This window comes from Periplaneta americana, chromosome 5 (assembly GCF_040183065.1).
Source record: "Periplaneta americana isolate PAMFEO1 chromosome 5, P.americana_PAMFEO1_priV1, whole genome shotgun sequence".
In the NCBI taxonomy this organism is placed as follows: Eukaryota; Metazoa; Arthropoda; class Insecta; order Blattodea; family Blattidae; genus Periplaneta; species Periplaneta americana.
In genome coordinates this window covers 193,279,437-193,300,316 of record NC_091121.1, presented here as the reverse complement: position 1 = coordinate 193,300,316, position 20,880 = coordinate 193,279,437, and the positions used below count along the sequence as shown (strand labels likewise).

Sequence of the window (20,880 nt, the reverse complement as noted above, 5' to 3'; positions counted from 1 at the left end):
CAGATAAGAGCTCGGGTATGAACATTATTTAATTTAAACAAATCTCTCGCTCATGTGTATCAAGTAAGGCAATATATCTTGTTGTGATTCCCTGTTATTGGGCTTCGACAATCGATATCCTTCAAGATATACTGAAAGATGGTTGTTTAAAAAACGATTTGGCTTTCCTATTAACAAATTTAAGCTTTTTGTGTGACACCATAAAAAAACTCGAAAATCCAAAAACCTGTCGTCTGAAACAGGGAGGTGCGTGCCGTGGGAATTAAACTAGACTCGCTACCAGGTTCAGAAGCACAATTACTAAGGAACAAATTCCAGAATGTGTTTGGGAAAAAGAGTGGATATAAAAAAAATGTGTACAGTTGTACAAGTATTGGAGGGTGTGCCTGTAGGTGAAATTGACGGTGTATGTGTTTGTGACATTCCTCTCTTTAAATATGCACGTCTGATGTCCTGTGATGTGGAAAGATCGTTTTCACAGTATAAGTCGTTGTTCAGAGATAATCGGCATGCATTTGTGATGGAAAATTTGGAGATGACGTTTGTTGTTCACTGCAATTCTCGGCCAACTACTAGCACTCAAGTGTGGTTGGTGAGTACCTAGTAATATTTTTTTTCAAGCTAAATAAGATATTTTTGTCATATTTAAAGAAAAATATGTTTTTTTTTTATATTTAGCAAATATTTTAGTACTTTTTAGCACATAAAAAATAAATATATTTAAATTTTTAGCACATAAAAATCCGCTCCCTAGTTATGACGTGATTTCACCTATATTATTTCGTAGCTTTTTCGTCAATGTAGTGAAACCAGCGCCTTGTTCTCAACCTAGCGTTGTTTATGGCTGTTGCGAGTTTATTTCCACGCGATAAGCATGCAAGATAATAGCCACGTCGTCGTCACGCCCGCCACAAGTTTACCAGAGTTCTAAAAGCGTAACTCCGAAAGTATAACATAAATACCCTAGCTTTGACTACGCTATATCGGTGTAACAATAACATCAACAGATATAGATTATGTTCTTTCCGGTCCTTTTCCGTAAGATAAGCACTCTTAAAAGATTATTCTTAGCGTGGTACAGTGTTGTCAGAACCTCTTTCAGAAAACCAGAGAAAATGCCTCAAAACAAAAATTCTATGTCACTTCAATATTACTTCTATTTCATGCACCTACACTGTTTCTACGCTTCCTTCGTGTACTACTGATGCAAAACGAATAATTTTCTGGAGAAAGTTAAAAAAAAATGGAGCATTTCCCGACTTTTCAATGAATAATTTCATATAACAATTGCCTTATTACATTATATTAGGACACAAACGGCAAACCGACGCTGTAAAGCGCCTCGATATTTCCCCCGTTAAAGTAAGTACAGTGCATATCCCTTTCAGTTCTTCGGTAAAAAATCTTGGCATTCACATGGATAATAATCTCAATTGGGACATACAAATCACAGAAACCTGCAGAAAAGTATATTCTGTTATCCATGTGCTGAAAAGGATAAATGTGCATCTTCCCTCTTGCTTAAAAAAGTCTCTTGTGCAGAAGCTTGTATTTCCCTATTTTGACTATGCTGACATTTTACTGATTGACCTTTCCAGCGACAACAAAACGAAACTTCAACGTGCTCATAATTTGTGTCTACGTTTTATAATGATCATATGATCATATTACTCCATCCCTGGAAACAATAGGTTGGCTTAAACTAGATAAGAAAAGAAATTTACATTCACTTCTCTTTCTCTTCGAAATCTTGAACTCTTCTATTCCTTCGTACCTGTCGTCTCGCTTCATTTACCTTCCTTCTCGCCATAATCTGAACACACGCTCTTGTCATGAAACAATACTAACAATACCATCCCATCGCACCTCCTCATACTCATCCTCTTTCACAATAGCCCTGCCAAGACTCTGGAATTCGCTACCTGCTAGCATCAGGGACTGTCGAAATAAAACTCAATTCAAAAGCAAACTTACTAGGCACTTGGTCTGTAATTGAGACTCGTTCAGACATAGTTTCTTGTAAATAGTTTTCTTAATCTATCACAAAATATTTCAATATCCGGTAATTTCATCACTATAGAATTTTGTTATTCTAGGTTTAATTCGTAATTCAGTAAATACAAAAATATTCTTTGTTCTTAACTTCTATGATAAAATGTCTAGCATTCATTAATCAGGTAATCTTGTCCTACTTTAATTTTTATTGTAATTGTAAATTTAATATTAATTGTAATTTTATTGTTCATATTATAGTTGTAATCTCCTGGTAGAGGGGCAAAAAGGCCTGACGGCCTTATCTCTACCAGGTTAAATAAATAAATACTACTAATACTGCCTCAATTTGAATCATTCGTAACAAGTGCTAGTTTTTGGTGTGTGATTGTGGCATTGTTTGGTGCCTTTAAATTTGAGCACAAATCCATTTTTCATTCTTCGGAAGAGACACAAAACCATAAAAATAATTATAATAAACTATGCATAAGCAATGAAAGAAACGATCATGAGCAGGCTTACGAATGAAAGAACTGAGAAATCGCATTAACCCAGAATCTATTCTTGGAGGAAAGTAGGAGTGGCTGGATAAATAGCAGGAATAATCAAATATAATACCTACATTCTCTAGAAATGTTTAAGTAATGAAAATAAATTAAGGAAGAAAAAGACTTAGCATGTAGGCTTTCACGGCCGGTGTCTGATTGAAATGGAGCCTCCGGGCTAAGATGCCGTGGTCCACTGGTGTAGATATTCCCAGACGTTTCGTCTACTACTGCGGCAGACATCTTCAGGATACATTAGAGACAACGCCTGATGATATTGGTAAACAGTTGGAATAAATAGATGATCATAATAAATACCTACTTGTGTGGCATTATTTGAGGAATACACGCCAGCTAACCGATGGATAAAAACAAGGGATGGTCTCTCTGTATCCGAGTGGAAGGAGGCAATTAAAATGAAAGGACAAGTGTCAAACGTGCGTGCCACGCCACGTCGGTCTCAGGATGGCTCCCAGTGCAGACATTGCACTGAGATAGAAACCTTACCCCACATCCTGGGATTCTGCCAACATGGAACTCTCATCCGGAATACTAGACACCATGCAATACGAGAACTTATTGCTAAAAGTCTTCCTTCCTTCTACGAGGTTCACCAAGAAGTCCACTGCCTTGCAAACGATGGAAGTTCTCGGCGAGTTGACATCATTGCCATTGATAGAAGAAATGACAGAGCAATTATCATTGATCCCACCGTGCGCTTTGAAACTGCAGTTGAACAACCTGTTGCAGTACATGAAGAAAAAAAGACCATCTATGACCCTACAATTCAATACTTTAGAGATTATTATCATACACAAGGACAGATTGAAGTATTTGGCCTATTGTTCGGAGCAAGGGGAACAATTCCAAAATTCTCAGTTGAATGTTTTAAGTCTTTTGGAATTCCTTTAAATATTTTGAAAATTATTGCTACAGACGTAATGAAATATTCTGTCCAGATTTTACATAATCACTTGTACGCCTAAATTTCCTTATATTCTATTTGATTACTAATAATTGTTGAATAAAAGTACTTTCCCAAGGGTAGCTTCCATTTTAAAATAAAAATCGTAAATAGTGATAACGCAAATGTTTATTTTTATTTTATTTGTTCAGTATGCTGTGTCTTTTGGCAACCCCTACTGAAGGGAAGCTACCCTTGTGGGATTTATATATATATATATATATATATATATATATATATATATATATATATATATAATCATATTTTCCTTATTAGGAAGATTTTAGGCATGAAACCTTGAAATAACTACTCTCCGATGCAAAAAGGAGGCAGTTCCAACGGTTTTATTGCGATTGTAACACAATTGTGTAAATGAAAAAATTAAAATACATCGTGAGAAGGTTGTGTTTCTTGCTGAACTACCTCAAATCAATGCAAATATTTTGATTAAAATATTACATCTTTTCACATTCTTCTGAATAGTTTATAAAAATGGAGCTACCCCCTTTTTGTACCGGTGTCTTCAATCACGATCATAAACATAAAAAAGGATTTTCTTAACTTTTCAGCATTATTTCACCATAGTGACTCCTTAGATAATTAATTACATTGTCACAGAAAGTCTTTGATCCCGGAGATACCTAACATATTTTCCTGGAGAAATAATCGGAATTAGCAACACAATGGATATAGACTTCCTCATACAAAACAAAAAGGGAATATTATCATAAACATCTTTATTCTTACGGGTATGCGGTATGACGTAACATCATATACGTTCTTTTCATTCACACTGGGTGACGTGAACTTAAAAAAATCCGTACTTATGACGTAAGAAGTTAATATATTTTCTACAAGGGAGTTCCTTTGTACACTGTCTTGCACCGATATATTTGCAAACAATTCGTGCAGGTTTTATAACAGGAAGAAGGCTATGACGGTGCGAGCGAGGCAGACTTCTTTTTGTGGAATTATCAAACTATAGCAATAAACTCCTTCAGCAATACCGGCACAAACCAAATATTGTAGCCTTAAACATTAGTGGAATAGCGTCAATAGAAAAGAAGGAGAGGCTACTTCCTTAAGAATTCTTGAACGCATTTTTTAATGTTTCGAATATATTTACATAAGTAAGAATTCTGTCAGGTTCGACGTAACCTGCTACGATGCGACAGGCAATAAGCTAGTTGCTAGGTAACAGGGAAGCGGTTTTGAACAGCGCAGCCAAAAAAGCGAGCAAAATAATCAGCCATAAACCGCCATCATTTTCAACGTTTGAACAGACGAAACAAAAAAAAAAACAGTTTTATGTGCAGTAGGACAGCTCAGACAATAGAGGTAGCGAGTACAACGTTCACACAAAGAACCCGGGTTTTCAGCCCTACGTGCTGACGCTTTATCCACTGAGTCACATCGGATTCCAGTTCCGATGTCGGATTGAATCCTCTCAATTTAAGGGTTTAGGTACAGCTTACAGCAGTAAATTTTTGGAAATATTCAACACTTTTTTCCTGCATTACTGTATCTTGTTCAGTAATGAAAATCAGTATGTTTAAAACACTGTCCTTCTGCTATATGAAATATATATATATATATATATATATATATATATATATATATATATATATATATACGATTTTTTTCAGTTCACTGCGCAGTGATGAAGCGTTTCCCACATAACTCAAAAACTAGCCAACATTTTGTGATGAAATTTTTTGTGTGTATTTATGCATGTCATATCTACAATATGATGCAAGATCACTTCTCTACCTTTGATAGATGGTCTTATAAAAATAAATTCGTTTAAAAAATGGTCAAATATCAGTACTGTTCTCCAACCAGGAGATCAACCGTGAAAGGAATGTGCTTACTATTGCGTCATCTATTGGAGCGAAATAGATAGATAATATTATCGTTATAACGTCAGTTTAAAAATCATGCGCGCTCCTGCATATGTTATTTCCTGTATGAAGAGATTAAAAGATCAGGAGATTAACTGTGATCTAATTTTGTAACTAGGGTAGTGTAAATACGTGTGTACCAATGTTATTGTGTTATGAGAGCTAGCCAATAGATATACGAGTACCCACGTGTGTGACCTTATGACATCAACATTCATTCACAGCATTACCCTGCTTCGTCTCATTCCGCAAAGACTTTCTCGTGGTTGGAGTACAGTATTTCCTTCTAACACAAAATAAAAAATATATATATATTACTTATTAAGGAATTTAGTTGAAAGACCAAGATATTGTAAACATGAGTTTCAGCAATAAAATAAAAGCGAGAGAACATGAAAAAGTTTAACAAGTTTGTGAGTTATGAGGGAAACACTTTATCACTGCACAGTGAACTGCCACCATTTTGAATTTTGAAAAAAAATATATATATATATATATATATATATATATATATATATATATATATATAGACCTAAATATTTTCTTTTAAATCGTAAAAATATTTTTTCATATAGCAGAAGAACAGTGTTTTACGCATACCAATTTTCATTAGTGTACAAGATACATTACTGGAGGAAAATAATGTTGAATATTTCCAAAAATTTTACTCCTGTAAGCTGTACCTAACCCCTTAACTTCCAATTCTTAGTTTCCCTTTAGTGGCCAATCCTCATGCACCGTGTCACAGATGTGTGACATTGGCACAATGTCCAACACACTATGTACAGAGGTGCACTCAATACGAGTGACTAAGTGACCGGGATCCGACGGAATGAGCGCCATCTTAAATCATTAAGTGGTTATTTATGCATATCGTATTATTGTGAAGAACCGAAGTACGAAGGAAAACTAAGAGGTGGAACCTAAACTAAGAGGATTCAATCCGGTACCGGAACTGGAATCCGGTGTGGCTTAGTGCATAAAGCGTCAGCACGTAGATCTGAAAACCCGGGTACGAGTCCCGGTGACGGAGAGAATTTTTCTACTCTCTACTCATCCTTCACCGTATAGTAATGCAGAATTCCTGCTCTGAAATATCATATGTACTTCGGTACATAACACAATAACAAATGAGAAAGCATGGAAAAGGGAACTGGTATTTCTCGCGAAAAATGTCGTATACTAGCGATAAATTGGCAACATGCTTTCGGAGACTGTAGTAAGTTTTACTGCAGAATCAAGCGAAAACCAGTCCATCATCGATCTGTTTACAAGTTTAACCGCCGACATGCCTAAAGAAAAAAGTAACAGAAAAGGTTTATTGAAGAAATGTTTTTCTTCTGTGCAATATCGCTTCTTAACACTCATTACTTTACATTATTTTCACTTATATCGTATTATTAAACTTCCAAAATGTATTTTAACTGCATATATTTAATTTTTAGGACATATTTCAGTTGGCAGAGCGTTGGTACGTTAAACCAAAGGTCCCGGGTTCGATGCCAGGCCCCGGAACAATTTTTCTCTCGAAATTATTCAAATCAACTTTACAGGGAGTTATACCTGAAATCTTGATTTGCATAATACACGTCATTGTTCGTTAACAGAAAACCACAATTCAAGTCACACGGAGTTAGTGTGCACTCGAAGTTGGTTGGTTGCTTGACGGTTGTCAGCCCACTTTGAGATCTGTGGATATAGAGGGAAAAATTGGATAAAAACGTTGTCGGGTAGAGTTCCCGGGTAGCTCAGTTGGTAGAGCGTTGGTACGCTCAACCAAAGGTCCCGGGTTCGATGCCCGGCCCCGGAACAATTTTTCCCCTCGAAATTATTCGAATCAACTTTACAGGGAGTTGTACCTGAAATTTTGATTTGCACATATTTCAACAGTTTTTACTGCATAGTTGCATGCATATTTTCAGATTTTTTAGCGCATAATGTTCCGTGGACAAGTGACAACCAAGACTCACACTGTCAACATCAGAGACTCACCATTTACGGGAAGCACTCGCTTTCACTTTGCAAGGGCCGAAATCGGTGAACAGTTAATATAGATGTTAGGAGCCTGTTAAAATAGCTACTGTATTTAAAATCAGAGGCTGATTCAATTTTTAATAGCAGACGGTTCTAGACCATGCACCTTACAGCCCCGATTTGATTTTCATTAGCTCGGACCATTAAAGTAAGTTCTAAATGGGCACAAATTGCTCACAGACGATGAAGTGAAGGCTGTATTCCTGAGATCGATCAAGAAGCAGCCAAGTCTTTCTTCGCTGACGCCTTTCCACACAATGGGACGCCTCTGTGAATGTCTATGGAGGCTTTTAAGGAGCGCACTACAAGCATGTATTCTTAAATATTGATATTTTTACAGTATATGGGCTATTCCATATGAAATCGATCAGTAAAAAACCTCGCACTTTTTATACTCTAATTTTTCCCTACTTATACATGGTGCTGAGGGGAGTGCATTTTCAAAAATATACTATCGAAAGTCAAACGGTTTTCGTACTATTGAGCGACAAATTTAGCGTATTTTATAAAAGCAAGCCTCTTTCAGCGCTCAGAACTCTGGAACCATTTACTGCAAAACATTGAACGAGAGCTTATTTTGAAGCTGACATTTGGTAGGTTATGTTAAGAAGTAATCCTTATTTTTATTGTACACAGAGAGACAGTTAATCTCATTTTACTTGCTTTTAGGCTTTTTGGCCATTTGTAAAAATGTAAAAAAAAATATTGAGAAAAAACCTTGCATTATTAAGAGGTATTCGGCATTGTTTGCTTAGTGGTACGGCAATAAGTTTCGAGTGTATGAAATAAATTATTTTCGCACACCTAGACTTGTACAGCGCAGTACCGCACGCACTGGCCGAGAGCTGAAGATAAGCGAGCGTTGGGCGTCATTTTACTCCTGTGTTTATGAAAACTTGTGATAAAGCTAGCACAGCCATGACTGCTAGACGACGGCTATCTCCCGCCTCACAGTCAGCTGGCTAGTTCACGCGCGTACTATTTATTTTATTTATTTGATATTTTCAATACTTTCTTACCAACGGTGCACCAGTAAAAAATATGTGTTTATTTGTACTTTCAATACGGAATCTAACTATATATTTTTAAAATATTTTTTCGTGGCCAAAGGCGTCTTAATGAATGTCAATATAAACTTTAACTTCTCAGCATCAAAATAAACCATGATTTTGATCATTGGCTGAAAGGGTTTCGGAGCCACAACAGTAAAGTTGCTAATTTTATGAAAATACGATAAATTTAAATATTATTAATTTAAACACTATTAAGTTCTGATTCCTCAAACTTTGCACAAAGCATTATATCACAGTTGTCTACGGACAGAAAAAGTTTCATTGTATTTAAAAATTGCAAGGTCAATTTTCTCTACATTTCGATCGATTTGAGATGGAATAGTCCATATGTATTATACTTTTTATATAGCTTATTAAATGTATTTGCCGACTTGAACGGCTTTCATTTGATCACGATTCGTAAAGAGGAAGAGCTTAAAAATTCTCGAGATAGAAATATTTAATTACACCATCGCCAGAGTCATAACAGCTACATAAAATTGAGTTACTCCGCCACTTCTCAGATCATACCAGAAACATTTACATAATTTTAAATATTGACATGGTTCGGCACTCCTCGAACTAACCGCGAGGGTGGAGCTGAGACAGCCAGCAAATATACGACTCAAACATAGAGACAGGCTATCATCAGCTTCTGGAGCTGAGAAATACGCCAGAGGTGATGTAATGCCGGCAACAATTATACATCTGACAAAGACATTTCCGACCGCAAAATTATAGCTGAAGCTAACACAAAAAGAGAATGACGGCACTTTTCACAGCCAAGGTTACCGCAAATCACAATTCCTTAAATTGAGGAAGCTGAAGCCTTCACACCCGGCCCACTGCGCCGCCAAAGTGCACCGCTAATAGCGTGGCTAATTGTAGGCACGTGGGCTTATGGAATTGGAAGTAATGGCAAACTGAGCTGCCCTTGACAATATGTAGGGCAGTAGGTCATCACGGACATTTTATCGCACCGTATTCATATCCTCAAATTTGAAATATTTTGGGTTCAATCCTATGAACTTACTAGAAAACGTAATTATTAAGTTTCGGATAAAGTAGCTGGATTAGAATAGGCTATATAGCTGTATAGGATAGGACCATGATTTGCTTCAGACTAAGTAAACACTACCCCATCCTACTAGCTGTAACTCTACCTGCTGGGAAGTGTGCTCCACGCCTCCTAGCTAAAACATCACAAAATGGACAGTACAGCAGATAGGAACTGAATATACGTCGTCACTACCGTGGGCTGGGGGACATGAGACAACTAGTTAATGTTTGTAAACAAAACGCACGGACCAAGGATGCCTATCCTGATACAGCTACTTTATCTGAACCTGACAGAACTTTAGTCATTATACTGTACTGTTCGATATGTATAATAATAATAATAATAATAATAATAATAATAATAATAATAATAATAATAATAATAATAATAATAATAATAATAATCACTGAGCAACAAATTTTAACTTTTCGTCTTGCTCCGAAATAAAAATAGGTGAATATTACTAATATGTGTGCCCTAAATCTGAATTTAAAATCCAAAGTGTCCCATCACATACCATTTTCCAGGGAAAATGAATTGAATTTTTGTGACAAAACTTATTTGTTTTTAATTTTTCACTGCTACTGATAAAATTACAACACACTAGGGATTCAAAATTACTCATAATACTTGAAAAATGTGTGCTGGATACAAAAATGATGTTACGTAGTTTAAAACACAACGACAATAAAAATATTTCATGCGTAGAATGGGAAAAATCTCAGAATTTGAACTTACATTTAAAATAACGAACAATAGTCTGCAAGCATGCTGGATGATGATCTTCCTTTATATCGCCTTTCCATTTCAGATATTTCTTGATGAAATCTTTTCCCATGCTTACCGCTCCAACAGGAGGAAAAAAATCCAAATGAGAATGTAAAAAGTGTATTTTAAGAGACATATTACACTCCATTTTGTCATATGCACGTAACATGGTTTCCACCAACAAGTTCTATGTAGTTGTCTGCCCTAGAATTTTCAAGGAAATTTGAGTAAACGTCTTTGAAAGCACGCCATGCCATTCTTTCTGTAACGGAAATTTTTTCCTCAAGCAATAAGCCAGCCATAACTTTGTGAACTTGTAGACCGATGAAAATGCCCTCTTTTAATTTACCTTCATTCAAACTGGTAAACTTTTCGTTTAAATACTGAAAACCACACCCTTATTTGTTCACTGCATATACCTCACTTTGAACTGTCATGAAATTTACTTAATAGATGGGACCAATATCTGTTTATTTATTAGAAGCACAAAAGAACATGCCAACAACCATAAGAAACCGGAAATAATTCATAAACTCATAAAATACATTAGCTTTTATTTTGGTTTATACCCCCAACCCGCGCCAGATGTTTCCTGGGGGAGCGCCTATCGAAAAGTTAATTCATAGTATATCTTAAAAACCTTACGTGATACGAAGAAAAGAGATGCATTTTCGGATTCAACATACATCAAACCATAAGAAACGCATTGTTTTAAGTCGTAGCAAAATTCTTGTTGTTCAGTGATAATACTAGATGTGATTTTTTTACTATGTTCTTCAGCAGTCACTAAACAAAACCAACAATCGTCTATACCCACGACTCTCTGGTTCCCTCTATACCATAAAGGCTACGTACTTGACAAAATCAAATGGTGCATTCTATTAGGCTTTAATTACAAAATACAAGCCAAAAATAGAATAGAATGTTGGGTAATCTAAATTGTGATAGAGTAATTTAGAGTGCTCATAAGGAAGAAATTTCATCATGAAATGTCGGCCACTGTGCGGGACCGGTGCTCACCCAACATCGTGATGAATTTGGAGAGCTGTGATAGGTAGCGAAATCTGGTTACCGAAACCAGCTATAATGGCTGCGGGATGATCGTGCTAACTATACGATACCTCCGTTCTGGATGACTGATCGTTCACCTCTGCTGATGCAAGCAATGTGAGATCAGCAGCCGGCCGAGCGGTCTTGACCCTTCATTTTTAATCAGTTGAAAGCTTAATTTAATAGAGAGAAGTAACAGGCCGAATAAAGAGTGATGTTTACAATAATAATTCATTATTCAACTACTGTATTACTACTACATGCACCGTACACCTAACGGCTACAATATCCGTTTTTTTACTCTGTAGACTCGAGTTCAAAATCTGACTGAAATTCGTGATGAACAATGATACAGCTGATTACCATTGGACTCCCCATTTCCCCGTCATTATCTATTTTTGCAATCATTATCTTCCACAAAACGAAATAAATAACCAAAATCGTACTACCACTACGAACTCCCCACAAACCTGATAATCGACAACGGACGTCACAATTTTAGATCTTGTAATCACGAAAGTGATGCAATGGACCGACGATGATTATTATTATTATGCGTAGGGTAGCTCAGTTGTTAAAGTAAATAACTATGCAGTGAAGGATCCTGGGTTCAATCCCTGAAAATGGTGTGAATTTTATTGTTTCCAAAACTCTCAGAACAGCTTCAGAACCCTCAGTCTCCTGTCAAATTGAGTATCGGATCTTCTCCAGGATAAAAGACGATCGGAGCATGATACCGACCGCACCTCTTCATTCTAGTGCCCAAGTAATGGAAGCATGAAGCTCTACCTCCCTGCCTCCGAAGCGTCTTCATGACTTCTAAAGAGGATATCATATTACATGACCGTGATGAAAAATTATTCTCCCCGGACTGTACGTCCATTGTGTTACTAGTATCTTAAAATCCTTTGCAATTAATTCGCCTTTATATAGCATAAATATTTAAAATTAATGTAGCAAATAGTACATAGCAAATGGTGTAATGTTCCAGCACCTTACCTTTAATCCAAAACATACACGACTGCATATAATGATTTCTGTTCAGCATTAAGAGCTATTTGTTAGAACTGGCAGCGAATATCCTCTCACACTTACCTGAAATAAAAGAAAATACAATTAGAATTGAAATACTATAGGCCTATAGTAATTCTAGTCGTATCGTAAACATTTTAATTCTCATGAGATGACTGATAATTAGGGAGCGGATTTTTATGTACTAAAAAATGTAAATATATTTATTTTTTATGTGCTAAAAAGTACGAAAATATTTGCTAAATATTGAAGAATATTTTTATAAATATGACAAAAATACCTTACTTAGCTTGGAAAAAAAAAAAGTTACTAGGTACCGTACTCACCAACCACACTTGAGTGCTAGTAGTTGGCCGAGAATTGTAGTGAGCAACAAAGATCATCTCAAATTCTCCATCACAAATGCATGCCGATTATCTCTGAACAACTACTTATACTGTCAAAACTATCTTTCCACATCACAGGACGACAGATGTGCATACATATTTAAAGAGAGGAATGTCACAAACACAAACACCGTCAATTTCACCTACAGGCACACCCTGCAATACTTGAGCAACTTCACACATTTTTTTATATCCACTATTTTTCCCAAACACATTCTGGAATTTGTCCCTTAGTAATTGTGCTTCTGAACCTGGTAGCGAGTCTAGTTTAATTTCCACGGCACGCACCTCCCTGTTTCAGACGTCAGGTTTTTGGATGTTTCGAGTTTTTTTATGGTGTCACACAAAAAGCTTAGATTTGTTAATAGGAAAGCCAAATCGTTTTTTAAACAACCATCTTTCAGTATATCTTGAAGAATATCAATTGACGAAGCCCGATAACAGGGAATCACAAGATATATTGCCTTACTTGATGGACATGAATGAGAGCCGAGAGATTTGTTTAAATTAAATAATGTTCATACCCGAGCTCTTATCTGTTGTGTTTCACAAACAAAGCGTGCAATGAAATCATCTTCAGTAACAATAAACATTCCTGATTATGTGTTGCAAGATCTCTCCTCCTTGTCCTTGTTAATTTATTCTCTAATAATAACACTGATATGCTGCCTAGCAGTTCTCAGAACTTGAGGCGATACTATTACAAAAATGGATCACGGATACACCACACAGCGCTTAGAAACACGAAGCAACCAAGAATTCTTAAAAAGATAACATACTTCTGAGTGACACAATTGATTTAGTTTTAAAATGTTTAAAAGTTCTTGTAAAAATTATTTAAGTAAAAAAACTCCAAGATTTATGTGTTTATAATAGATTTCCTGAAAATATGTATTTACATAATTTTTGGTGAAAATATGTGTTTTTATGTGAAATAAAATTCGGGTTTTAAACTTGAAACTTCATGTTCGGAATTTTTAACTTTGTTAATTGTGTTTTACCACACGCAAAAATAATATTTAATTACGAGTAATCCGCTCCTTACTGATAATCATGCAACAGTTTCTTTATATATCGCAGGTTTTTCGTATCCCTGTCGGGTTTACCCTTAGTCCAATTCTTGAGCTTCTTTAACCTAATATTGGACGACACATCATAGTACTCGCAAAACCAGTGATAGAATCTTAACGTACCTAGTTAATATCTATAGTAATGTCACAAGAGATCTGAGATTTGCTTCGCTCGCGGATTTATTTGAGAAATCTCAGACCTCGAGTGACATTTATTAGGAATATTTCGTGAATAAAATAAAAATGTAAATAATATATCCCTAAAATTCGCTCACAAAATGTTAATAATTGTATATTTAATAATAAGGAAGACAGTCTTTCAGCTTTCCCAATAACGGGACTGCCTCATTGGACAAAGCATAACAAACACACAGAGTGAAAAAGAAACAGACCACAAAAGAAAAATGTGGAGAACGAACAAAAAAAAGGGGGAAAATTAAGTACAGATAATAGCATATACTTAACAGGCCTAAACATAGTAAACAAATAGATTAGACGTTCAAACAAAAGTTCTTCCTCTTTAGGAAACAAAGTACAGGTGGTATTTTAAAATGGCAAGTGATCCTCTGATAGCAGTAAGGGAAACATCACGAATGAAGTCGTTGTTCAGCTGGAACTTCTTGCAGAAAGTGACAAAGAGGCGAGGTATTGTGCCCCTAGCGCCAACCATTAACCCAACTACTTCAACCCATTAACCTATTCAGGCATTGTGAAGTCGAAATAGATGAATAACGATTACTGCAATAAAGAAATTGAATGTTATTCAGTAATGCCAATTGACAAAAGCGAAATACGGCTTTAAAAATGTTAACTGCATTTTTTTTTTTTTGTTTTTTTGTTTTTTTTTTTTTTACCTTGGGGTTTTAGTGAAGTGAATTTTTAATGGCAGGCAGATTAACTATCTCATGCCCCCATGTTTTAGATTGCTTCCAGTGCACTTCATTAGAACCAGGTACCCAGCTTCGAAGCCGTTAGCCCTGTGAACTTACAATATATTTATGTTCCCCTATTATCATAATTCAGGGTTGTTATCTAAGAAATTAGCAAGTTCTTTGTGATAGTAGAAGAGAAAGAGTGGGGGAAGGGAAGTGGTCCGTGGCCCATTTCTTTTAGGGCTCATCCCGACATTTGCCTATTGCTCAAGGGAAACCACGGAAAAACCTAGAGCAGGATGAGATGTCGTGCTGACGACAAGCCAATTGGCTATAGTGTGGTCGGAATATGTTCAGGTGAAAGGTTGTGATTTAATCATAATTTGAAGTACAAGTACATTAAAATACATATTAATTTGTTACAAAGAATTCAAAGCATCTATGCAGCCAATAACGTGATGACCCTGGAACAGAGAAATAACATTATTAGTGCATTAATTGACATGTATGTCTGAGGAGTGAAATGGTTGTTTAGAGTTCAAGTTGGTATTCGTCTTGTACGTTGTCGTTCCAAGCTAGGGGGTGGAGTACACTCTTAGGTCGTTTATGTTTATCTAATGCAGGATTGTAATTTCCTAGTGAAGAAATTAGTTGTATTGCGCTTTTCTCTTGTTATTATAACCGAAATACGTTTTCATTATCTGCTAAAATCATAATTTAATTTAAACATTTTATAGTCTAATTAAAAATAACCTGATTAATACATTAAATGAAAAATATTGTTATGAAGGAGTGTCATTTTCTTTAGATACAATGGATATGGAATTAAAAGATAAAGATGTAGATGTGGAAGTAGGATTTCGCACATTGTTTAGTACAATGGATTCATGCTCATCTATTTACGTGGAAACAGTTGGCGACACTGACTAAACAAAAGAACGACCATGCGATAAATTGATAGTGATAAATCGAGCTGCAGAAATTATCGCGATGTTCGAGTACGACTGCGATTGGTTGGAATTCAACATTTCATTACACTTCATTGGCTGAAAATGGAGTGACGTCATATAAACTAGTCTTCAAAAACCTTTCTCTCATCGACAAATATTATCTTATTTTCTCAGCGACGTTGAACATAATAAAATGACAGTTTCGTTGTTCTTGATTCACCTGTCTCCTTCATGTTGATGTTCGACAGGAATAATAATAATAATAATAATAATAATAATAATAATAATAATAAAGATCTTATTTAATAGAAATTTCGTCAATGCTGAGGCTTTCCTCGGCCAAAAAAAAAAAATACAATTATAAAATCTTACAAAATATAATTTGAAAAGAAAAATTTCTACTAAAAATGGGTAGTCCCCTACTTCTCGGCTTTACTTGCTTCGTTTTCCAGCGACTAGCTCGCGAGTCACAAAATGCCGACGTATGTTATATACTTTTATTTATGCCATCTCTATTTTTCTTCGAAAATATTACATACTGGTACTCCTTTTTCATATGCGTACTAAAATTCACTTTTGACTGCGTTACGTTAACTTCATTACAGTTCTAAGGCAATACCACACTCATTTGTTACCTACAGAGAAAGTAAATTTAAAGCAAAATTATAATATTTCTATCGCAATCAGCAGGGAAGGGTATTTATGGAGATTAATTTCATCATTTGTGCTTTTTAATATTGGTGTCGACGGAGATTGTTGGAGATTGACTTGCACTCTTGGCGGAGATTAATTGAAATTTTGGAAAATACAATTATTTTGGAATTGGAATATTAACTCAATATGAATATTACTTCCCAAACAATTCTTATTAAAGGTTCGTTGGATTCTGGTAAAGGTGCGGTATGACCAATAGACGGTATTTGTGGATTGAGACTGTATTTAACACACATTCATTAAAAAAAAAAAAAAAAAAAAAAAAAAAAAAAAAAAAAAAAAAAAAAAAAAAAAAAAAAAACAAAAACAAAAAAAAAACTTGCTGCCCTCAAATTAACACTTTCAAATTATTAGTGAAATGTTGAATTCTCCGTCTTTTGAGTTCACTAATGTAATCAGAACACCTGGAATACCATATAATGGTGAAGTTGCGCTCGGGCGCGGGTTCGATCCCCGCTTGGGCTGATTACTTGGTTGGGTTTTTTCCGGGATTTTCCCCAACCGTAAGGTGAATGCCAGGTAATCTATGGCGAATCCTCGGCCTCACCTCGCCGAATACCATCTCCCTATCATCAATCTCATCGACGCTAAATAACCTAGTAATTGATACAGCGTCGTTAAATAATCAACTAAAAAAACCATGTAATGTAGTCTACTTGTATATACAACAAATTCAAGTAAAAAAAATCCGAAAAAAGAAGTCAGAATATGAACTTCGTTATCCATGCTGGTTGAATTTAATGTACCATCTCTCAGTAGTCGCAGGATAAGAGCACAACAAATGTATTTGTTCAAAATCATAAATGGCTTAATAGACAACCCTGATCTTCTACAGCTAATTAGTTTCAATATTGGTAAATCAAATTTGAGAAAGCGATCTCTCTTTTATTTACAGACATCAAAAGCACAATCTCATAAAATGTCTCCACTTTTATTAATGCTTCGAACTTAATCATCTATCAAATAAACAGGATTTAGATTTCTCGTTATCGTACAATATGTACAAGAAAATGTTATATACAGCAATGGTTTCATGATATGTTCGATTCTAGTTGCATGTTAGTTATAGTTATAATCAGATATCCTACTAATTGGAACACATGCTCTGTAGTAGTGAATTTCTTAAATAAATAAATTAAGTCTATTAGTCCTACTATATAATACTGTATATTGAATTTATTAACATAGTGTTATATTATAATTTGCCAATTATAGCTACATTTTACATTTTTGGCTAAGGTATCTATACTTAACTCTTTTAAATTTATTTTTATTTGGTATTTTTCATTTATATCGACATCTGTGTCTTTTATTTAGGTAGTATCTATTTGTTTTTTTTTTTTTTCATTTTGAATTTGTAATTACACTTGTATCTTGCATTTGTATCTGTTTTATGTATTTTTTTTCATGTTACATGCAATTTTATGTTTTTTTTAACAAATATCTGTACTGTCTATTGTATGCTAATTGGGGCTTTGCCCTGTTATAGACATAAATAAATAAATAAATAAATAAATAAATAAATCTATACTAATAATAAATCTGTAGCCGAAATTTTTCTGGTAATTTTCGATTTTCCATAAATAATTGGTCCTAACATATATAATTAATCACCCTGAAACCGAAAATCGCTTTTTTTTTAATTTTTGTCTGTCTGTCTGGATGTTTGTTACCTTTTCACGCGATAATGGCTGAACCGATTTATATGAAAATTGGAATATAAATTAAGATCGTTGTAACTAAGATTTTAGGCTCTATGGCATTCAAAATACTTTATTTGAAAGGGGGGTTATAAGGGGGCCTGAATTAAATAAATCGAAATATCTCCCTTATTATTGATTTTTGTAAAAAAAATGTTAAATAACAAAGGTTTCTTTAAAAATGATTTCCGATAAGTTTTATTCTTTGCAAAATTTTGATAGAACTGATATTTAATGAGATAAATGAGTTTTAAAATTAAAATAACGCCATCTAAGGCGGTGCAACGAAATAAGAACAATTGACTTCCTCTATAAGGGGACTAGGACAACAACAATCGAAAGATATTAAACATAGCCTATAGAGAATTTTTTTTTATTTTATTGGGTTATTTTACGACGCTTTATCAACATCTAGGTTATTTAGCGTCTGAATGAAATGAAGGTGGTAATGCCGGTGAAATGAGTCCGGGGTCCAGCACCGAAAGTTACCCAGCATTTGCTCGTATTGCGTTGAGGGAAAACCCCGGAAAAAACCTCAACCAGGTAACTTGCCCCGACCGGGATTCGAACCCGGGCCACCTGGTTTCGCGGCCAGACGCGCTGACCGTTACTCCACAGGTGTGGACGCTATAGAGAATGTTTCTGTGTTTGTATGAAGTAATATCGGAAGCTAAATTAACCGATTTGTATAATTAATTATATTATTTCACCATTGGAAAGTGTAGTTCCTCTAGATTAGATGGACATAATGCTATAATATTATTACAGTAACGTCTGAGTGAATTGAGGACAGATAAGATTGAAATAGCTTCTTATGCACAGAAAACTTAATAGGCTATTTTGTACATTCATTAAACTATGGTTGCATGTAATAACAAATAAGAAACATGTTAAAGGAATTGTCATTGCACCAAATGAGTGGTCTCTGGATCAAAATGATTGCATTTTAATTATTTAAATACAATTTAAATTAAGTAACATATTAAACGATTTATTTTTCTATCAAACACGAATGTTCCCTGGATCAAATGTCCTATTTTAATTATGTAATTACTTTATATTTATTTCTAACTGGTGCAGCGGAGCGCACGGGTACGGCTAGTAAATAAATAAAACGACGCAATAGTAATAATTCGCTAATGTATTCATATTTCGCTATTAGAACTCTATTTCGCGATTGTTTTATCCGCATATTATTAATCAGAATCACATAATTCGTGAAGATTAGCAAAAATGTATTGAATATCTATTAGGTCGTGATTTTCGCGATCTCCATAAATACCCGGCCCTGGCAATCAGCAAGGGCAGGATAGCAGCGCCTCTCTGCGGCGTCACTACAACGCCACTGCTGCTGCTGGACGCAATCGAAGCCCAGGAACTGTTTTGTATTAGGGAGTGCTACCGACCATGACGATGGAGCTGCACTGTTTCCGTTGTTCACATTGGTCAGCTGCAGGGTCCCTCCTCAATACAGAATAATCAATGAAACGTTTCAATAATGAGGGTAAATAAGCGAAGTAACTAACATGAGGTCGTGAACAAAATGGCTGGCCAGCTCTACCTATGAAGCTTTAATTTCAAACGGGTAAAGAATGAAACCACGAGCGCTCTCTTTCCTCCTTCATTCCTTTATTTCTTTCCGTTCCAGTTCATGATTCTCAAGCAGTTACTTCAGTGTCTTTGTTACTCAACCGTAACTCATAAAAAACGCGTAATATTCTTGTAGTATGCATTCCAAAAACATCTCCATTTTTACATTTGGGTCATTCCATATCAAATCAACAAGGCGCTCAACCCGACCGACTCCGATTTCTTTCAAAATTTGAGGGTTTGTTTTACCTGCCGCGCTAACTAAAACTGCCGAGTTTCATATGTCCTGTGCTTTTCGTTTTCTGTCAGTGGCGTTTCAAACATGAAGAAAAATCATATTTTTGTAAGCACGCCGCTTCAATTAAAATTATACATCTCAACAACGTCTCCAGATAAATTTACAAAAATTGAGTGATACATTCTTAATATGTGATAGTTTTTATTGCTTATATTGTTTGTAAATTTACATCTGCTAACCGCTCAATAACAAAGATTAGATAGAGATGGTCGATAAATCGCAATCTGATATTTTGTTTTAAGTTTAAGTTCCACGTCTTAGTTTCCCTTTAGTGGACAACTCTCATGCACTCTGTCACAGATGTGTGACCGTGGCACAATGTCCAACATACTAATGTGCAGAGGTGCACTCATTACAAGTGAATAAGTGGCCGGGATCCGACGGAATGAGCGCCGTCTTAAACTGAGAGGATTCAATCCGGTATCGGAATTGGAATTCAGTGTGGCTTAATGGATAGAGCTTCAGCATGTAGAGCTGAAAACATTGGTTCGAATCCCGGTACCGGAGATAATTTTTCTCCGCTCCACCGATACTTCATTATATGATAACGCAGAATACCTGCACGGAAATATCATATCGTCACTTCAATGCAAGCACAGGGTAACTTAATTTTTTCCTATTTTGAGATATTGCCTATTTACTTATTTATTGCACTAAGGAATATGTCTCGTTTCCTTTTATCTATTTCTTATATTGGAAAATAGATGTCGCTGGTATCGTTCGATCAGTTACCTAGTTCTTGCATTACATTCTGTGCGATTTTTGCTATGCTATAACAGAGGTAACTAAAAAACGCAAATTTCGAGTTACCTATAATCTTTTCGCTGTAAGAAAAATCCTAATATAAACAATAGCACGTGACTGAAGTGAGGCTTCATTGGCCGCTGTTTGGCGCCATAGAT

At 35.4% G+C, this 20,880-nt stretch overlaps 1 protein-coding gene and 1 non-coding gene across 3 annotated transcripts in view; one reads left to right on the top strand and one right to left on the bottom strand.

Moving 5' to 3' along the window:
• Nucleotides 1-20,880, bottom strand: part of LOC138700385 (uncharacterized) — a 690,392-nt gene that overhangs the window by 376,393 nt on the left and 293,119 nt on the right. The gene's annotated exons all lie outside the window — the stretch shown is intronic.
• Nucleotides 7,140-7,212, top strand: TRNAS-GCU (transfer RNA serine (anticodon GCU)). Its single transcript has one exon. It is a non-coding gene; the product is annotated as a tRNA-Ser (tRNA).